Below are 14,097 nucleotides of genomic sequence, written 5' to 3' on the forward strand. Positions count from 1 at the left end.
CTACCTTGGATTAACAACACTAGAAAGAAGCAAAGAAGGTATGAAAAGTCAGTGGTGGGGCATATAAGAAGTAGGGGTGAGGTGGGAAAGGACAAGGCAAAGGGAGAGGAGTAAATTATTTACAGTGTAGAATAGTTTTGATTTACCTGGACTTCTTTACATTGACCTCTGACTGCAACTACATTTCCTCTTGCTTTTTTCCTTCACAACACCTAAAAAGCAGCCCAGAGATGAACTAAATAATTATTGTGCACACTTCTCTTTTGTCTCAGTTCCAACAAAACTTGATACCATTCCAGAGTCCAGATTTTTCTTGAAGAAAGTGATCTTAAATTCTTACAACTTAGCAAACATGTATGATATATTATACACTTTGCCCAAATTAAAAAATGTCCCCTACACGTGCCAATGTACTCCCTGCATGAGGCACAGTATTTATTCTGCATAAATTGAAAGCAAGCTACTTTCTCAAGGTGAGGCAACAGAGGTCTGAGGAAAAGAGCTGTCAGTGTGAGCAGAAAAATCCCACTCTCACTTGAATCACAGCATGCAGACAAATATTTCAATTTTTGTGTGCATGTAAACTTGGCACTGTTTCATAGAATATCAATTGTGTCAATTTAAAAATATGAAATTAGCAATTTGGACATGAATTCAGAGAATAATTTGCATATACATGTATGTATATACATATATACACAAACATATGTGTACCTGCGTGAAGGAAAAAATCCCTTGCATCAATCAGTGGCTTGCAGGAAAGTGAAATAGTGAAGATCCTGGTTTGCTGCCTTTAGCCAGTTAAAAGAAATTAAAATAAAATATTGTTAAAAAGCAAGAATTAATCTTCAGCTGACAACATAACGCTCATCAGTACAGTGAATTTTTCATTAGCCTAAGAAGGAAAAAACCATATATACACATATACAAAAAAAAAATATAAATATATAGCTATAGTATCAATATATAATTCTGTAAATCTACAATTAAGTCTGCTTAAGTTTAGGGGACAAGAAAGCGATAATCAGTCTGTATTTCCCCTAATAACACAAAGTCATTCAAAACAGGAGCTTAAAAGGAGCTAACTGACTATTTCAAGCAACTGCAAAATCAAAGCGACAAAACAAATGGGAACCTCTGCTCTGGCTCCTAAAGGATCTTGGTGCACCCAGTAAAAGAGGGCAGACATCTCTCACACTGGGAAATTAAATTCTTACCTGAGCAAAATCCCAATTTAAGTGAAGCAAAGATTATGTGAGCACTTATTGATTCTGTGTGTTAAGGAAACAATTTCTAATAGAGAATATTTCTGTTAAGGAACTGAAATGGGAACTACTATATAATATAAACCCCACAGTCCCTGAATATATAGACAAGGGCAGCTTCTGTACTTGAAGTGGGACTTACTCCATGAGAAAATATGTGAGAATGAGCCATTCTGAAAACCATTTTATAGCAAAAATTTGTTAATATCCGTTGTTATAAACTATCTAGTTGATATTTCTATAGCCCAGAGCTTTAGGATAAGCCTTAAAATTACCAAACCTCCTGAATGGAAGCAGACACAAAGCAAGGGAAAAACACAGGCAGCTGTCACTGTCCCAAATCAAGGTGAGCAGAGTGGTTCTGCTGGAAATGTTTTGTTACAGGGTTGTATTGGCAGGGGGAAGGCAGAAATCACAGAGAACCTTCAAAGGTTCATTAAGCAGTTTGGAGTTTCCTGTGTCTCCTAGGACAGCTGAAGAGAGGGGAAGGAGGAAGTAGATTCATGTTAAGAACAACATAAACAATAGTGTCTGTTTAGATCGTTCACCTTTCCTTAACAAAAATAACTGTTAGATACTAAACAATGTCAAAGTCCCAACTGGAAAGCAAATAATCATGGAAAGAACAATGCAGAAATGCTTTTGCTTGGTTCATTTGGGTTGGTTGGGGTTTTTTAAGTTAGAATGGTCATTTGGTTTTCTTTTTTTCAGTTCTGAAGTCCTCTTGGGTCTGCCCTTGCCTGTTCTCTTTCTGTGAACTTGGATAAATGCTATAGTACTGATTAAATTCACTAAATCTTAGAAATTATATTAATAGGAATATTCTTTACTTTTTTTAAAATCTATCTGGCTAATTACAACCTGAAAAGCATACATGTTTTTTATTAAAATGTGAAGAAATACTATTCTACTGAAAGCCATTGCTAGTCTGGTTTTGTCCAAAAGCACCATCACACAAAGAAAACCAGGAACAAGATAATTATTTGCATGCAAACCTCATAAAAAGGCAATAATCTAGATGGAATATCCACTGTTTCATACATAAAAAGTTATTAAAATATTAAAATGTAATTAAAATGAAAATATTTAAATGTAATCACTGGGCACTTATAAGACAGTTCACAAATATATGCAAATTACTGGGGGTTTATTTATTTATAAATAAATATGTTCAAATACACCAATGTAATCTAAAAACATATTAAAACAACACAAAATAATCTCATGACAATAATTTTATCCATTGGCTCAACACAACTTTTTGTTCATAATACTAATAAAAGGCAGGAGAAATAACCTCTATATTATTCACCTGTAAACAAATATACTTAAATAAGTGCATTATGTTTTCATCCATTTTATTAAACACATATTCCATTCATAACTAAATAAAAATATCTATGTACTTATGTGAACTGTGGGATAAAATGTTTGTACTTCCATTCATTTTACATACTGGAAATGGGTTTAAGTGACTCCCAGAATCAGGGGTTTGAAAGTGAGTGACGCTGCAGTACTTCAGAGCACATGGAAAAAGGTCACAGCGTCACAGGGGCTGACCCCAGTGGAATGAAGTCTATCAACAAACAAGTGTTTGACTGAATCACATTTCATTGAATAATACCTGCAAATGTGACTCCAGCAAAGCTCCAATATCTTGCACATAACCAGAAATGCAAAGAGACATTTTCAAGAGCCAGGGCAAATGCTGTGGATGACTTTCCCTGGCTTTCACCAGGCACTGCCATTAGAGTGCTTTAGCTTCCATTAAGTTGTCACTTCCCTGTGCTGCCAGCTTTTCAAGGGGGACAATTCGTTCTGACAGAGCCACGGCCTGTCACATGCACTCACAGTTCAGTGGGAATGAACAGGAAAAGCCCCAGAGCTGATGGATTTATTAGAGATTGGAGCTGGCACATATATTGCTTATATGTACAGAGCAAGGTAATTAATAAGCTCTAACCTGTCCACCTAAAGCACTTCATATTTAGTTGCAGAAATGTAACTCAAGGCACACAAACATAAAACACATAAAGCTGTACTTTCATTGGATTTTGAACATTAAATTTGTTTAATTAGCCCTTACTGATTGCAGTGTAACAACCACATCTAGTACAGACATATTTTTAATATGTAAGAATTGCCACACTGCCCAAGAGAAAAGGCTGATCTAGTCCAAAATCACAGGGGTAAACATTTAGGGAGGAACATAAGAAATGCCCTGTGAGCATGGCCCTTGTCCTCAAATCATAACCTTGCAGCCAGTGACTCCTGAGCTTCCTGAGCCAGAACTTTTTACACAGGCTCTGGATCCATCCTGCTTGATCCCAAATAAATTCTAAGTGCCACAATTCTGCTCCATGTGAAAAAAAGGACTTAGTTATGCTAATATTAAGCATACTGGCTGACAATACCACTGAGTACTAATTCTTATACTGCAAAACATTCCATTTTCTTTGAAGCACTGCTGATTGTATAGGCCTCTCTTTTCACTCATCTGTCATCATTCGAGCTCAAAGGACCCTAATCTGTCACCCAACAGAAGATATTTTGCACTTCTCACCTTCTCTCTTTGTACCTATTGGACATATGGGTGGCCAGAAATATGCTTGCTGTACAAAACATGAATGCAAGAAGAATTTCAACGCTAAAGATCTCCACATCATTCCAGTTTTCTATCACAGAAATTATGACCATCAGTCTTTAATGCATTCATTGTACTTTATGTTTTCTTGATAACTGTTAATGAACTATTAATTATATTTTATCCTTGGTCAGATCCAATAAAGGAACTTTGCACAACCTGAAGACAATTTAATTTAATTTGCTGGTTTTGGCTAGGAGAGAGTTAATCTTCTCCATGGTAGGTAGTATGGGGCTGTGGGTTGGATTTGTGCTGCAAACACAAGGAATCTCTAATAAGACAGGGAAGTTTTTGCCACTGCTGAGCAGAGCTGACACAGATCCAAAGCTGCTTCTGCTCCTCACCCCACCAGCCATGGGCTGGGAATGCACAAGGGAGTGGACACAGCCAGGTCAGATGACCTCAGCTGACCCAAGGGATATTCCAGAATATCTCATGCCATGCTCAGCACATAAAGCTGGAGAAGGAGGAAGAGGGGGATGTTTGGAGTGATGCCGTTTGTCTTCCCAAGTCACTGTTCCACATGAGGAGCCCTGCTGTCCTGGGGCGGCTGAACACCTGCCTGCCCATGGGCAGTGGGAATGAATTCCTTGTTTTGCTTTACCTATTGAAGTGTCTTTATCTCAACGCACGGGCTTTGGGGTTTTTTACCAATTCTCCTCCCTCCCAGGGCAGGCAGCAGTGGGGGTGCTCAGTGAGCAGCTCTGTGGTACTTAGTTACTGGCTGGGGTTAAACCACAACCCTTAAGTAATAGTTCATCTCTTTATAATCTTGGAAAAATGAAGCACTGAAGAGAGCAAATGTTTTTCTGAAGCAGAAGTCAATTAGAGAAGATACAATTATACACAGAATCCTCACAAATGCCAAAATGTAGTTTCGTCTTATAAATCCTTACAGAGGATTTTGTCCTTTCTCTCTCTCTCCTACTGCATCTTCGCTGCTGGAACTCAGTCGTTGTCCTTCTGGATTACAGCTCTTCTGGAAGTTGTTCTACTGGGCTGCTGCAGAAGGCACTCGGGCCACAGCAAGGGTGGCAGAAAAAAGCACATGATGTCAGAAGGGAGGAAGGTGGGAGAGAACAGACACTGTTATGCTCCTGGTGGCAAGAGCCAGAGCAGAGCAGAGGCAGAGCCAGCTGGCTGAGAGGGAAGGATGACAGCCATCAGATTAACTGGGAACAGCCAGGCAGTCCCGAACACCACCACAACAGAGACTTGGCCCATCAGTAAAGACAGAATAAAGTCCATTAAACATTTTGAAGGGCAAAATCTAGGTTAGGAAAAGGTTAGGCAATATAAAGATGTGTAAGGAGAATACACAAGAAAGACTAGAAGCAGCTGTGTGAGAGGCTAAAGAGAAAAACAAAAGAGATGCAGAGGGGAGGCAGTAAAAAGATAAAAAAAAGAGAAAATATTGATTAAATAACTACTCAGCAATATATGTCTCAACATATAGTAGAAGAGCTACAGACACAATAAACTGTCCCTAGCTGGTTTTGCATATTAATATTCTTGGTTGTACAGTTATTGGATACTTCTGGTTTCACCTTTAACATTCCAAGTGAAGGGACACATAATTCTCTGCTGAGGTGATAACTCAGAGCAGACATGACCATTACAAAGGTCAATTGTTCAGCAAGTTTAGCATAATCTTTATTGATTTCTAATTATTACTTTTAACTTTGCCATGTTTTGCTTCCTTAATTACAATTCTGACATATTTTAAGATTTATCTAGGAGCCGAGGCTGAGGTGCAGAGGCTCATAGAGAAAGCTTGGTGATTTGCTTGCATACAATATGAAAATGATAAGCTGGATCTAGCCTCATACAACACTTGGGCTGAAATAAAATACTAAGAATTGATTATTGTCAAAATTCAAATCATTTAGAATGAACAAAAAGTGAAGATGACTTATTTTTTTCTTATATAAAGATATTCTGAGCTAGCTGGTGCCACTGAACAGTCAAAATTGCACTCCTGTTATTACATATAGACTTTGATCTAAATGATGCTGCCCTTCTAACTTCCAATGCACATTAATTCTTTCCACCTATAAATTGCCTTTACAGGTTTGGAGTTTTGTGTTCTTCGAAAACTCAGTCTTATTTAGAAGGCTTTTAGGATAATTCTGCTTGATGAAAGAATCTTTTGAAAAAAAACTGAACCTGAACTGCTCTGAATTTTCTACACATACATCTCAAGGTAGACAGAATGCTTCACATAAAGCACAGAAAAAATTAACCTGCTATTGTTACTATTAGAACTTCTGGGATAACTGGAAAAAATCAAGGTTGAGTGATATCTCATCTTTCCAGATGGTTGTGCTACTTGGAATCAGCATCAGAGAAAAATTAGTCAAGTCTTCATTAAGAGTAATTATGAAATACAGAAATACTCAGCTGAAAAGATGAGTTCTGACAAACTTGGTCAAGTAGCAAGCTGTAAACTGCTTCTTTTTTTTCCCCACATTCGTTCTAAAATGCTTGTTACATTCTTTAACATCCTTCATAGCTGCATTGAAAATACGATTTATTTATTAACAAGCAGTATTTCCATTCTTTGACAGATTCTCCAGCCCCACCTCCCCCCAAAAAAAACCCTCAAAACTTTCAACTAAGCTCATCAATTACTCTTAACACTCTAAATAGTTGGCAATGTTTACACAACATCCTTTCAGAGTTATTCAGCTCGATCTTGCAGCTCATTAAAAGGATCTCTATTTATTTGCTGTGTGTTACAGTTCTTCGCTTTGGCACAACACGCAAAAAGGAAGCCAATTTTACTTTTCCCTGTGGTGTTAATTGGTAGAGCATGCTGCCTGCCTCTTCATTAATTATGTCAACGTGTATGAAACTTTCATTTTCATGGCAATGTATTAACAAAGCTTTGCAATGAGGCTGACAAAAAGCCGGCAAACTCCGGTTTATAAAAAGTGGGTAATGAAGGCTAGAAGTGACCAGAATATAATATTTATTTCAAAAAACAGCTTTTTTCCTCCTTATCCCTTTCAGAAAACATCTAAAGCAAGCACTTACTGAAGTAAACAAGATCAACTTTGCTGCTGAAAGTAAATAAATCTCCATATAACGCACAGATAATGGATCTGGAAACACTATAACTTCCCAGAGCACAAAGAATGAGAGAAGGACCTTTAGCCCAGCTGAAATGGTTTTGCTCCTAAAACCATTTCCAGATAATTTACTGATCTCATCCCATTAAGTGTATAGAAATCACTCATTGCTTGATAGCTCACTAAACACTGGGGCTTTGTCTAAAGACAAAACTACCACTGGCACAGCAAAAACAGGCACTGTCCATATGAAATTCCTCTGGATGCCTTTAGCCTGTTTCTGTTTACTAACTGCAAGTGTTGGTAAAAGATTAATACTGAGCTTTTCTGACTACTTTTTTTTTTTTTTCCCCCTAAAAAAACTTTAAACAAAACAAAAAACCTAAACAGAAACAAACAAAATAAACACCAAAACCAACCTACCAACCAACCAACAACAAAAAAAAAATTCTTGATCAGCTCTCGGTGACTTCAGATAGAGCACGCTGAATTTCACTGCACTGGGGAGACTGCTGGGAGACACAGACTAAAGCAACAAATGAAGTCTGCCATAAGCTACTTCAGTTCTTTCTGGAAATTCTGAAATGCAAAGCATTAAGATAGAGCAGTGGTGTATTGTAGGAGATGTAAAGCACTACAACCTATAATTGAAAAACCTTGAGAAGTTACCATCTCGCATTCATGGAATGACAGCTCCCAGTCTTGGAAATCACACCTAGAGAGGCTTCCATGTCACCACTGAGGTGGTAAATGCTACAGACAAAAGTGCTTATTTCTCACCCCAGGTATCTTCTGACTGATAAAAAGACATGTTTGTCACTGGCTAATAGCTCTATTTGAAGGATTAAAGAAACCCCAAACAAATCCTAACAAAACCAAAAAAAACCACAAAACCCTCACAAACAACTAAATGTACATTCCAATCTATGATCTAAGCCCTTTCATTCTGTACTTCTCTCCCTATGTATTTGGGATGCCCTAAAACTAATTCTTTGCAGTGAGATCAAGAAATAAAGAGAGAAAAAAAATTGGAAAAAAAGTTTCCTACAGTAAGCTTAAACCCTAAAACAACAAACAAAGAAATCTATCTGTACACTGAAAGCATTTATCCTTCAAGTGATTCTAGCCAGGGTGGGAGATGAGAGGGACTCTAGGGAAGCACAGACCTCATGGCCTATTCCCTGTCCGTGGCTTCTGCCCCCGATGGAAGAAGCAAAGCTCTACTCAGCAGACCTCTCATCCAGATGCTGAAGAATTGCGGGGGCCAATTTTTTTGTTTGTTTGTTTCTACTTTCCTCTTCCACTTTACCAATATCTATTATGTTATTTCTCTCAGGCTAGAAGTATACCAGTACACAGACTGCACTTTCCTGTGTATTTACAAGGCTCAGCACTACAGGACGCTCCAAACCCACTTAATACAGACATTTCTGTATATAGCTCCTTTTGTATGTAAATGTCCTCAGAAATACTACAAACATGAAACAAACCCGATGTTTTCTGGTATGACTGAATTAGTGGAGCCTCACTGATCTAACAGATTAAGTTTTCATCTATTTATTCTTTCTTGCTCTCCATTTTCTCCTCCTTTACATGTTTGGCCTCTCCATCTTTCCTTCTCCCTGCAGCACTCTCTGAGCATCACAAACTCCCTGCTGTCCTTGTCTTCTCACTCAGTTTCTCTTAATTTTTCACTCCCCTTTCATCAAGCTTTAGCTGACTTCTCTCATACCCATAAGGTCTCTTAAACCTATTCCTGGCTTCAATTCTCCTTCTCCTCCTCCAATTCAACCCCCTCAGGATCCCCCTTCTCTTTTCACTTGGATCCTGCTCAGTGCTACAGATGCTTCACTGCTGGACAGGTCTGTGGTCTCCTGTTCCCAACAAACCTGTCTCTAGGCATTTCTTCCTCCCTTCCTGTCTCTTGCTAAGTTCCTCTCCTCTGTGAGCTCCTAAGTAATTTATAAACACCATGTTTCTTTGCTCTTACTGCCAGAAAATCTGCACTGAAATTTTATGTTTATTCTACTCTAATAACTCCTTGCTCCCAGACAGTTTGGAAAAGCTATGACAAGGTTCTATCATGAAATATTTTCTATGTTATTACTCCTTATCTTCATCAGGAAGGAGCTTTGCAAAGGCACACAGAAATTAACCTTGGACTACAATTGAACAGCCATTCTATAACTGAAACAAGACTAAAAGAAATATTCTGGAGAATTGTTCACCTTACCTGCATTTCTTCTCTGGTAGCTCATTGCCTCAATATAATTTTAGGAACGAGTTTTGAAAATAGGTCCTAAAACAAGGCACTTTTTCCTATTTCTCCCTAGAAGCAGCTAATCTATCAGGAGTGTATTGGACAGTGTTAGCTATTCCTCTTGAGTTTCCTGTGCAGTTCTTATTTGATATTTCTGTATAAAATACTGAATTAAAAACAAGTACTTAGACTTTCTTGGGTAATTGCCTAGGTTGATATTAATTAGAAGCTGCAAAAATTACATGGAAGTTTAAGAACTGCATACCTAATAGAAAGCACATGTGAGGCCAAGAAAGAATCTTTAAAAAACAGATTTATGATCATTTTAGCCAGTATTCATCAAAACTGAAAGCTTACATACCATAGGTAGCTAATTGATATTTTTTTTCTCTTCCATATGTGTTATTTTTTCTCTGTCACACAGATAAAATGTTCTTTGTCAGCAGCTACACTTCCCTGTCAGATTTTATACTTCAGTGACGATGTTTTATGTTCAGCAGCTGGCACATAAGTATTCTCATGCAGCTACTGCATTTCTACACTTTTCAATTCTACAGGGTTGGGCTTTGTTTCCCTATCTTCTATCCCAACTCAAACCAAACAAAAACAACCTGAAAATAAAAGTAATTCAGTAGAGATTACCTATTCCCACATACCATCAGCATTACCAAACTTTTCTCAGTGACATATATAGTGGCACTAAACATCCACAACTGTATTCTCCAGAGCTTGTAAGACAAAAAAAAAAATCCCTTGATTTCACATATAACAAACCAAACCAAAACAAAACCAAAAAAAAAAAAAAAAAGCTATCTCTGAATCAAGTGCTGTTCAAAATAGAGCATATGCTTCGGGAAAAAAACCCCAACTCAAATTCTCAGAAATGCAGAAGTAGCTCTCCAGAAAGTTGTACCAATGCTTCTTTTCTTTCAGTACCAAAATATTGCAACTTCAGTTTTTCTAGAGCTGGTGCCTGGGTGTTGGCTGTTACATTTTTGCTGCTTCAACTGAAGAAACCTCTGTTAACTCGTTATCTCCCTCAGGAAACGTGTATCACTTGGGAACAATCACCACTTACCAGCTCTGGGCAAGCCGGTCTAATTGCTTTTTTAAAGTCATATGGAGTCTCTACATCTTTCCGTGGTCAGTACATTTCCCAGCCTGCTGGTCATTTACATGGAGTTTCTCTGCCTTTGCAGTTCATAAACATTCCTGACCTTCCATGGTGTGAGGGCTGGACACACTGCCCAACAGAAGTCAAGAGATCTGAATAAAACAACTCTAGCTAAGGCAGTTGCTTAAATATCCAAAACCTGCATTATCCCTTCCAGACCCAATTCATGGCTCTAGTGAAATGGTGAAAGCTCCCATTGATGGACTATATTCTTTTCTGCCACATATATGGTTTTCAATTATAATTGTTAATACAGATGATTTGCCTGCAGGCAGTTTGTCAAGCAATCAGTTCGTTATGCCTCAGTCACTTTGATATTTCCCCTTCTGGCCTCTTTCTATCTCCAAGCTTCAGTCTGCTGGGTTATGTTTGTGTCTCAGTCAGGGACACAAAGTGTTGCCCACACTGCTCCAAGTCCATGGGACAGCAGTGGACACAGACCCTCCACATCCCAGACAGAAATGAAGCAGAGCTGGTGGCATTGTGCAGCTGCAATGGACTCAGACTTGGTTCATATTGATCCCATCAGGAAGCAACAGGCTGGAATCAAACCCAGAGCAGAGCTGGAGATCCACCTAGGCTGAGTGAAAGCAAAGCTTGAGTAGCAAACATGCAGCCATTCAGGTTCATGCACAACATGCCTAAACAACTTGCCTTCCTACAGGTATAAAAAAGGGTTTAAACAGTGAGATGTACTCTGTTCAATACATGGGAAAGACGAGTGCTACACAGACATGGGCACTACGGAAAGAACATTGCTTCTAGGACATTTGAATTACTGTGCTAGCATTACACAATCTAAATTGCACAGATCACTTCTTCCTCTCTTCTTACATCCACGCCTCTTTTCCTTCCAAATGATGTCTTCAATGGCACATAACTGGGATGCATCTGGCACGCTCTGTTAGGCCCCCACAGGTCTAAAAGCCCACAGCAGTACCCTGCATTTGGACATATGTGCACTAAGTTGCACTGTGCCATAGCCTCTCCTCAACTATGATCATAAAATTTTATTTCCAACTTGGAGGGAAAGAGAGCAAAGTCCTCTGGAATTTGGGAGTGAGCCAACAGGAAGTGCTAAATGAATAAAGAGCATCTGCAAGTGTGCCCTAGGGACGAAGCAGTGAATGCCTATGACACGCTGCTTCCAAGTTGGGATTCTGATTCTGGTGCCAAAAACTCATATATTTCCTTGCTTCAGTAGTTATTAATCAATTAATATACTGTATTAAATAGCCAGTCCCTAAATAAGCTTTTTCACGTTTTAGTTTCAAAAGCAAAAGAAACACACATAACAAAGCAAATAAATGTTGCTATATTTGAAAACTGATTGTTTCAAGTGATTTTTATTGATTCCAAAACATGTTAGCAATAGACAAAATAAAGCAAGGTAATCAAGCAGAGGAAAACACTTTCTCAAAAACAGGTAAAAATCATCACTGTCCCCAGTGTGTGTGAGGTAAGGAAATAATAGAGAAATACAACTGATTTGGACTGATAGTTTGGCTGCCCCCTCACTCCTCCACACCTTCCTCCAGCTCCCAAGATGGGCCGCACCTACAGCTTCCGTCTAAACTCTTTCTGTACACTTTTAGCCCTAGAGATTTCACTGTCTTTCTACAGAAGTTCTTCCAGTTCTCAAATGCTTTTCCATTAGAAAGCTTTTCCTGCTGCAAAGTGAGCCCACTGCACAGGGAATACAGAGAAAAACTTGATTACTTTCTTGCAGCTTCTTTTTATGTACATGAGGACTATTATCAAGTCCTTGCTCAGGCTTCTCTTCCCCAGCTTTTCCCTGTAGGTCACCTTTTCCAGAGTTCTCATGCTTTATATTGCTCTCCCCAGTACCTCCACTGATTCAGCCACTTTGTTCTTGAAGCATTCCCAGAATTTCGCCTTGCAGCTGAAGCCTTACAAGTGCCATTTTGTTCAAGGGTACCATTGCAGAGGCCTTACTGATGTTTAATCTGGTTTTTGTATAAAAACTATGGCATGGGCATGCCTTTTTTGCAATGGCAGGATATCTTTAATATGTCCAACCTTTGATTTACTAGAAACCAAAATCACTGTACACAACGCTACCTATGCAGTCATGATGCATTTACATGTTCACAGGTAAATATTTTAAGTGCAGACCTTTCAATTTGCTCTAAATTGCATTCTGTTCAGTCTCCCACTCATCAAGGGAATTTTTAATTCTAAAGGTATGCTTCCAGGTTCTTTCAGATTGACATTCTCAGGGAATTTTTAAAATATGTTTACTATTCTACCATTCATGTCAATAATGAAAACACTTAGCTGTAGTCCTGAACCAGCCTTTTCTAAAATTGTTCTAAAAACATTAATCTACGTTGACAGAAAGCCATTTACATCTGTTCTTGGAGCATGGCATTTTGCTGAGGGTTTGTTCTGTTGTTGGTTTGTTTGGGTTGTTTGTGGGGTTTTTTGGTTTTTTTTCTTTTTTTTTTTTTTGAGGGGGTGTGCTGGGGGTTTTTTAGCAGTTGTTTTACATCCATGTACAATAGAGTTTTTCAAGCTGTCTTTCTGAAGAAGGAACACCACACTTGCTCACTGGACCTTGTTGGGCAGAATCTTGCTGCTGAAATACCTCTACAGTGACTTTGAAAAGCCAGATCTGAGCTCACTGTGCCAAACTCCAAACCAGATCCAAAAGGGAAAGCAGACAAAGCACAGAACTGTATCTGATCTACTAAATCCTGCTGCCAAAACACGGAGACAAAACCAGTTGTATACACGTTTTTCACAGTAGAATTCCAAATTAGACTTGGGGAAGGGAAAGTGGCTCTGGTTATCCCAAAAAATCTTGCTTTTACCCCAGAATGGTTGTTTAATGCTTTTCTCAATGAAGACAGAAATGTGGAACTGCATTAGCCCTCCTTAGCCACCAACAGCAGGTTTGTCTTGCCAAATACATACTGTGACATGGGTTTAAAAGAAAATTTGAAAAAAAAAAATCCCCTGAAATTCATATCCAAAGTCAAAAAAGAATGGGGAAGCCCTACCCTTGTCAAGTCAGGTGAAATAAAAGCTGTGATTTGACAGAATAGCATCTACAACTCCCAAGAGATGAAGTAAACTACTGAAAGAGGAATCAAAAAAACTTCTATCCCGAGCACTTTGACTAGTTTTATAAAGAAAGATTGAACCCATGAAGGACTCAAAGAGGAGGTATAGGGGAGCTGCACCAGAACATATCAGCTCTGAGATGAACAACATAAAGTGCAAGGAAGGCAAGGAAAGGAAAGCTACAGGACAACACAACAGGAAAGTACTGACAGCCAGCTGAACACAGGGAGGCTCCTGTGCCACCACAGAGCTTGGCTGGCCAGGGTGAGCTCTCACAAAGGATTTCATCATCCAGCAAGATTAGAAATAGTTACATCGGGTGAGAATAAAATTTCATGCTATTTTTTGCTCTCAGGAACGGTTTTTGTACATAGTATTTGTAGATTAATGTTCCCGATACCTTGTCTTTTTTCTTCCTCATAGAGATCCTCAATGGTTACAGTAATAAAAATGAGTCCTACTTACATCTTGAAATGTTAAGTGCAGTGCTAAATCAAGAGGTGTATTCCTCGTGGGTTTTTAAGACATATAAAAAGTAACATGTCTAAAAAGCAGTTGCACATACCTTGATGATTTATTTTCACGTTAGGTACTGA

General features: G+C 38.6%; 1 protein-coding gene across 24 annotated transcripts in view; it reads right to left on the reverse strand.

Moving 5' to 3' along the window:
• RBFOX1 (RNA binding fox-1 homolog 1) overlaps positions 1-14,097 on the reverse strand; it is a 1,117,054-nt gene that overhangs the window by 287,031 nt on the left and 815,926 nt on the right. The window contains exon 1 of one of the 24 annotated variants that reach the window (XM_032125566.1): positions 147-212. The exons of the other annotated variants lie outside the window; for them this stretch is intronic. The gene's annotated coding sequence lies outside the window, so the exon portion shown is untranslated. Of the gene's footprint in view, positions 1-146; positions 213-14,097 lie in introns of those variants that run through there. 24 annotated transcript variants of the gene reach the window in all.

The sequence above is a fragment of the Corvus moneduloides genome, chromosome 16, assembly GCF_009650955.1.
Source record: "Corvus moneduloides isolate bCorMon1 chromosome 16, bCorMon1.pri, whole genome shotgun sequence".
Classification (NCBI taxonomy): Eukaryota; Metazoa; Chordata; class Aves; order Passeriformes; family Corvidae; genus Corvus; species Corvus moneduloides.